This window comes from Dermacentor variabilis, chromosome 11, assembly GCF_050947875.1.
Source record: "Dermacentor variabilis isolate Ectoservices chromosome 11, ASM5094787v1, whole genome shotgun sequence".
NCBI classification, from domain to species: Eukaryota; Metazoa; Arthropoda; class Arachnida; order Ixodida; family Ixodidae; genus Dermacentor; species Dermacentor variabilis.
The window spans coordinates 74,413,078-74,421,012 of record NC_134578.1 but is presented as its reverse complement, the minus strand read 5'-3'; the positions used below and the strand labels follow the sequence as shown (position 1 = coordinate 74,421,012).

At 48.9% G+C, this 7,935-nt stretch overlaps 1 long non-coding RNA gene across 3 annotated transcripts in view; it reads left to right on the top strand.

Annotated features, from left to right (window-relative positions):
• Positions 1-1,655: 1,655 nt before the first annotated feature.
• LOC142563578 (uncharacterized) overlaps positions 1,656-7,935 on the top strand; it is a 111,031-nt gene continuing 104,751 nt past the window's right edge. For all 3 annotated transcript variants that reach the window (XR_012824343.1, XR_012824341.1, XR_012824342.1), the window contains exon 1: positions 1,656-1,841. This is a non-coding gene — a long non-coding RNA (uncharacterized LOC142563578). The remainder of the gene's footprint in view (positions 1,842-7,935) is intronic.

The following is a 7,935-nucleotide window of genomic DNA, read 5'->3' as shown; positions in this document are numbered from 1 at the left end:
AGACAGAGGAAGCCGGATCGACCGCCAAGACCGGCCGGGGATCGCAGTACATGTCGCCCAAGCTAGCAAGCAACAGGACCCTGCGGCACTGGCTCGGCCACCGCGCGCCGGCTTCCGAGGGCGAGAGCGATGGTGACGTAGCGTCGCGGCGATGCCCTTTCTCTTCCCGCAATACCTGACGCGCTATGGCAACAGCAGGAAACCCCTTGCACGCTCTCTGCTCCGTCGTCGAGGCGCGTTAAATGACGTCGCTGCAAATGACAACTTTTCATGGCGCGTTCTTAGCTTGGTGTCACAGCCGATGGTACTTCAGTTGAGGTTTCACTACTACGGGAATGCACACGGCGGCGTTTTCGCTGAATGGAACATTTGACACTTTCGCACCTACATGCGCATCCAACGCCCATTGTGAAACCAATGTCAAGCGAAACGTTGGTAAAGCAGGTAGTCAAAATTCTAAAATTTGCCTATTTCGTCCCGCGTCTCTGTAGTAGCGTTTCGCATAGTGACACAGGTGGTACTCTCCTCCTCAAAGGCTCAGTTTGCGTTGGCACGACAGAAGTATACGTTCGTTAGAGCATGACCTCCAAAATGGGCGCACAAACAGGTTTTGCTCTGGCCATCATATTCGCGCAGAGAAAGCGTAAGCTCAGTGGTGGCCGCTTTTTTACACCACCATCGCGACGCTCGCAAGCAGACTTAAGCACGTTACACAAAAATGTAACGGACCATAACAAGACATGCTTCATTTGAAAACGTTAATATATAAAGTTTCCAAATACAGCCCCACAAAAGTTATCGAAAATTTTGTAAACTTAATTGAAAGCGTCTACGTTAGCTTCCTTCCTTTATTAACGATGCTTAACGATAGTAAAGAGAAGGAACTGGCCTAGCACTTTCAGTGCATTTCCATGCAGCTTGACATGCATTGCTTATCTTGCTTAATTATTGCGTTTAAACATTTTACTGGCCATGGGAACTGGTTTTTGTTACGAAGGCAGCCGTTACACGGAGGAAAAAAAAGAAGGAAATATAGGGAGGTTAGCCGTTTCGGTCTATATGTGCGCTGGGGGTGTAGGGCGGTGTCGCAATACATACGAATTTTGCGCACAAACCTGCCGTTACTCGGCATCTGGGTCGTGTGCGTAACACAGCGCTTTATGGTTGCTCACACTTAAGACTCTCACAGTTTGGCCAATGAGCAATTGAAAAAAAAAAAGATAGTCCACATGCGACTTGCTGGCATCCTTCAGGCGCGTTTATAGAACGACATTTCTGGCGCTCGCTAAAGCGATGATTGCACCTAGTCACGCTGCGCCGCTTGCAGTGCGCCAGCCGAAATGCCATCACCTTTATATTTGTACTGCGTGAAGGCTCGCGCAGTCCGCAGCTTTCTTCGAAGCATGCGCTGAACGAACCCGAACCCGCGTGCCGCTTTGAACAGCTGAGACCGTCGGTTAACCGGCGTGGGTGCCTTTTTTTTTATCTTGGCACAATACATCGTACCTCGGCGAAGTCGGCTCGACCAACGCTCGGGCTGCGTATGCAAGTGCTAGGTCGACGTCAAGGCCCGTCGTAGCACGTTGGCCTCTCCCGTGTACGTTGGCTGCGCGCGTACATTGAACTACTGAGGTCGTCGTTCTTGCCTAAGTAGTGTGTGTGTGTGCGTGTGCGTACATGCGCTCATGCTACTAAGGGGTGTGTACACGTCTTAAGAAGCCTTCGCTGTTGAGATATCGTAGCTCTCGTAAGGAAACAAAGACCGACTTGCCCTTCCGGCTCTGCGAGTGTGGATATTCACCGAAGCTGTTACAAAACCGCCACTACAACTGCTGAGAAAGGTATGTAATGCTTAGTTTAAGGAACGGATACTGTTTTGAGCGTGTTTTTTATTCAGAGATATACTGTTCTATGTGTTGTATGGGTGATTTCAATGAAAGTACGCACTGTTCGCCTCACTTTTCTGAGCGCTTGTAGTTTCTGCCTTACGAGCGTATGAGCCATTGCATGTTTAACGCTATAGCCTTAAAGCGCCCCTCACCAGGCCCCTAGCAAACTTTCGCTATACGCTGGAAGTTGTTACGTGTCTTCTAGGGAGCGTTCTGCCGCAAAAAGTTTCGAAATCAGCTCCTTAATAGTCGAGATAGAAATATTTCCCTGCCGCCAACCCATTCTTTCAGCAGACGGTCTCCGCTGCCAAGCAAGACACTCTCTCCACCCACCACGTCTAGCCTACGCAAGCGAAATTCGTTCCCTGCGTTCTTGCATACCGCACCTCTAGGATCGCGTGACACATACGTCACAGGCCCCGCCTTCATCATTTTTTTTTGCTCCTCGCTTTCTTTTTTTCTTTCAGCGCTATGCACTTCCGCTGACGCCGTGGAGCGCGAGCTGTTGTCTCATTTGAGCAGCGCACGATTTCGCGCGCTGTGCACAAGGGAACATAACTAGCTGTATAATTCAGTGCTACACGAGCACTGAGACAGAACAAGCGAATCACAGAGCGTGATCAAGGCGCTGAAGTACGGCAGAAAATGACATATTTTAGGTACCTGCGCACGTGACCGCATCACCGTGGGAATAAGCAGACGAAGCGGAAGTACATCTCTCTTGCTTCGGTGCGGAGTAAAACAAAAAAAAAAAACATGCAGACATTCCATTTGTGTGTTTTATTATTTCTCTAAACTTCAATTCGTCAATTCAAGCAACAGATCGCACAGATAACAGATGTCGTATTGAATAATTCTCGAAGTCGCGTCTCACCACGACCGACGTCACACCGCGGACCCTACTACGTATGCACAGGGGAACGAAAATGTCACCGTCCGGCTTGTAGCGCCGCGGCCGCGACTGAAGAGGGAAATGGCGTTCGGATTGAAATTGCAGACCTTTCCGCGGCGCGTAGCAATGCAGTACTTTGCAGATACGATTGTTTCGCGCAATGTATGCTCTGCGCGTGTCCGCTGAAAATGGCCAGACCTAAAATCCAGTGTTGGCGGAGTTATCGGTGAGCGATAATTTCCGTCTATACTTAGGTTTATGTATATGCCACGCCTTGCAATATGATATGCGCAATATGTGGCTTATATTGCCATGCCATTCAATCACTAAGGTTCCTGATCCATTGCCTTACATTTCTGGCAAATTTATTACTCAGAATTTTCAGAATGATCGCCCACAAAAAAAAATGTCAAGAAACACAACACCGACAACGCATGCCTTTTATGTAGCATCTTCTTAGACGTAAATATTAGAAGTGGGATGCAATAACAGAGACCTGAAAATTAGGTAACTATTTTGACGCGGCTGCGCACAACCGCTAGGATCGGCCCAGATAAGAGGCCCCTATTTTTCCAGAAAGATTGCGTTCGTGCATAGCGTTCGCCGCCAGCGTTTCCAGGTAAACATTTCAGTTATATATGGGGGAGTTTGCTGGGAAGTGTGGGAAACAGTTAGGGATCTTTGAATGAATACCGTGTTCCACTCTTAAATGCGAAGCTTAAGCGCCCTTAAAGTTTTTCCTTGCTTACAGGGATAATACCCATTGCTGATTATGATAGATGCTTCTTTTGAGCTTATTCTTTATTGAACTGTACGTTGTTGTGTAGGTTCTATGCATGATTGCAATGAATTTATGCACCGTTCGCGTTCCTTTGCTGAGTGTTTGTGGCCGCTGCAATAGAAAGGGGATTAGCCATTCCATTTTTGCTTGCTTTGGGGGGGAGGGGGGTTATAAGCCATTGCTGCTGATGATGATAATTTATGCTCGCGGACGGACACGAAAGATGCTGATGACCAAGGGGCTAACAGCTTCGCTAGAGAAATACCAAGCCCACATGTCTGCCGTTCTAAATGCGCAAAATCACGAGGCTGTTGCGTTGCACAATTTCGAGGGTTCCACTGTAGTTTATGCGGAAAAAAGATTCTCACTGCTACGTTGCATGTTGCAGCTTGTCCTGTTAATAAAGTAACTGGTCACAGGTATTTGGTTTTTGAAAATGTAAGCGAAATATAATGATATTTACCGAATAAAGAAAGTAATCGTTAAATCACAACATTACTAAAAATTGTATCTTCGAACAAGTAACCGATTAGGTATATTTGGAAACTTACAGGTCTCCTCGCAAGCGACGGTTTATAATGCGTCTGGGAGGTTCTGTGGTAGCTTGAATCAGGCGAAAAAAAATGCTTTTGCGCTGTTATGTGAATCCTCACCGTTTTCTAAACGACGACTGTAGGTCTACTGGGCGCAAATTGCATGGTGAACCTTCTTTATTCACTAATATGTGAACTTTTTCCACACACATACTCGCTCTACATTCACGCTGGTGTGGAGAACTGGAATAGGTCAGCAAGAATTCATGATGTGCGCCAGAAATGCAGCATACTTCGCAATTTGCGCCTTATATGTGTTTCCCACTTTGTGAGCTGGTTTTAAATCTTTGGAACAGTCGCTTGCTGATGCCGGTGCTTACTTGCGCGTGTGGATCGAAATCTCGCGATAGGGCGCCAAGCACTACGTGAAGCAAGAGACAGCCTAAACCATCTAAAGAATGATTGCGTAGTCGCCAGTGAACTTTGATTTAGGTGCACATAAGGGTGGCTAAAATCATTCCAGGGCCCCACACTACCGCCTGCGTGATAATTTTATCGTTTTATTGTAACATACGACTAGAATTTTCTTTCCCAATCGGCACAGTAACGCCTCGTCATGCGAAGTCATCATATGTAATGAGGGTCACTTTGCCATATGATGCTGAAATTTCGAACTCTGTTTACTGATATGAACCAGTGTTGTACGTACTGATAAGCATTATCTCGGGAGCTCGAGCATCCGAAACCATTACGGGAGACTACTCAGAAAAATTCCACCCTCGTCGAAGTGCACAGTCCTGTCTTAGCAAACGGACGAAGCTTTCTCGTAGGAATAAGTATGCCAGTCAAGAGGCAAATATTCAACGTGAAATGTTACTCAAATGAGCAAGCATAAAAAGAATGTTTATACTATGGCGCAACAAGATTTAGAAGGTTTGCCTACCGCTAGGAGCATGTCTTTGGATTTTCGTGGCAATGAGAAGATTCTGTGCCATAGTGATGGAAACGAGCATGCTCCTATCACGCAGTCATGCAAACATATATTTTATTCGGGTCTGTAAGGGTGTGCCAAAGTTACATGTTCCACCGCTTGACTGTGAAAGAGTGCAACCAATTTGTATACCCTCACGTATCCGCAGAAACAGCGCAGGTGCATGTATTTTCTTAGTATACAATATTCCATCCTCCTCTGCTATCTATTCTTTGCGTGGGAGACCGATTTCATGTTTTTCAACTAGCGCGTTTTGAAAAGTGGCATCGGCATTTGCGAATAGACGGAGTTACGATGAACAGAGTGGTACGTTGCCTCTGAGATCGCCATTGCTTCCAGTAAACAGTCCTGCGGTGTCGACACACAGATTTAAAAAAAAATCTTTGGGTTGTACGTGCAAAAGCCAGGATCTGATTATGAGGCGTGGTGTAGTGAAGGACTCCACATGAATGATGACTAGCTGGGGCTGCCACTCTTACACTCAATCTATGCTACACGGGCCTTATTGCATTTCGCTCCCGTCGTATTACGACCGCCGCAACAGGGACGCGCTCCCACGCCTTCCTTCGGGCTTAGCAGCGTAACGCCGATGCCACTATGCCACCACGGTGAGTTCGCAAACATTTAATAAGGGGCTACACTGATCGAAATGTTTTGTTTTATAGATTTGTGCTCGCTTTCATAGTTACAACTGCACATTTAGATACTTCGTATGGTGGGCTTTATACTGTACCACACAAAAGAAAGATCCTGTATGAACATACGTACGCGCGCGCGCGCGCGCGTGTGTGTGTGTGTGTGTGTGTGTGTGTGTGTGTGTGTGTGTGTGTGTGTGTGCGTGTGTGTGTGTGTGTGTGAAATAAAGAAAACCTCTGTGTGCTGCCGCGTCAGTTTCCCTTCGAGAACCATCGTGCAACCTTTTCAAGGCCGGACGGAGCGATAAACCTGGAATTGGTGGAATTTTAGCGGCGCCGCTGTCCACTATCTCCTGGATTGGCCCAGGAAAATGGTTTGAGACATTCCCAATGCGAGAAACTGGTGCTAACTGCAAAACAAAGGCGCTGGCCTTCATTAACAAACATAAACAAACTTGTACGATGGCAGGACTCAAAGAGAGTACTCCCATCACAACAGCCCTTTTTAACTTTAGCAGCTTACGTTTACTTCGATTCGCATTGCCACTACAGCTACGATCCTTCCACTTCGTGCAGCATTCTAACTTGTTGCTGCCGTATTGATTGCTTCGCCTTTATGGCGAAACTGTGATAGTGAGGAATATCTTACATGCCTTCTGTAATGCGTTAGATAAGGGAATACTGTTATATCCACTGAAAACAAGCGTTAGTCAGCAAGAGAGAGAGAGAATCAACTTTTGTACTGAGCCCTTAGTGACGGTTGGTGCGCGCTGGCACCAGATGGGGTGGAACCTTCTTCTCAGGTCCCATATGCGTCCAGCAGTTCCTGGCCACTAGCCGCCAGGGCGAGCTGGGTCGGTAGGTCGGGGCTGGACAACTTCTCCCATCGCTCGGGGGGATTGGGGCTGGGGAGGGTAGGGGTAGGGATGGTGGCGGGTTCTTGAGCTTAGTGCACTCTGCAAAAGTGTTTGCTAGAGTGCCTTTTGACCGTCTGCAAAAAGGGCATGAAGTTCCATGCTCTGTTGGGAACATCTTGTGCAAGAGCACTGGATGCGCTAGCGACCCCGCTTGCCTGCGTCGCACGATCGTTTGCTGCATTCGGCTGAGTTGCGGATGCGGACGGGGAAGCCTACATCTGCCGCTTCTGTACATTTGCGTGATTTCTTTGTAGCTTGTCAGGGGGTGCGGTAGCTCTGGCTCGTCCTCGGCCCGGATTGACCGTTCTCGGGCATAGTGGTCGGCGAGTGCGTTGCCTTCCAGTTGTGAGCCGGGACCCACACGAGCTCAACGGCTTGTCCCGGTGATTTGCATTTGGTGAGGATCGCTAGTGCCGCGGGAGAGATGTTCCCCTTACGGTAGCTTGCGTAGGCGGTCTGGGAGTCTGTGACCACAGTCCGCACTCCCGGTTGCGCGAGTGCGAGGGCCACGGCCACTTCTTCTGCTTCGGCTGTATTCGTCGTCCGTATCGACGCGCCTGTGACCTGTTTATCGATGGTGGTGACGACCGCCGTTGCTCTGGTTGCGTGCTTGGGAAGCGAGGCGTCCGCGTAGAAGACCTCGGGGTCCTCTTACAGCTGTCGAGCCAGTGCCTTGGCCCGCGCAGAGTGTCTCTCGTTGTTCCTCCCGGGCTGCATGTTCCAGGGGAGGGGCTTAGACTTAATAATGTCTCTCCACGTTGTGGGGAGCGGCTCCGTTGCCGGTTGCTGTTCAATTTGCCATCCTATCTTGCGTAAGACGACCCACCCGTGCTCTGTCAGGTCTCTGGTGGGATAGGTGGGCTTCCACCAGCTCTTCCACCAGGTTGTGGGCACCCATTTCCAGCAGATTCGGCGTTGACGAGTAGACTGGGATGCCCATGGCGAGTTTGACTGCTTTCCTTATCGTCGTGTTCAGCGTCTCGCGGTTCACCTTCGCAAGCTGGAGGTACGAGGCGGAGTACGTTACGCGTGACACGAGGAATACCTGCACCAGGCGCAGTGCGCCTTATTCTTTGATTCCTCTGTTCCGGTTGGTGACTCTCCGGATCATGCTCAGGACTTGCTCTGTTGTGGTCTCGATTTTGTTGACGGCTGCGTGCACCTTGCCGTCACTGCGCAACAGCAGGCCCAGTATCCGGATCTGCTGCGTTGGTTTGATCTCTGTGCCGTCGATGGTGATGATTATGTTCGGCGGCGGCGCTTTCTTTGGTCTTCCGGGCTGTAACATGAGCAGCTC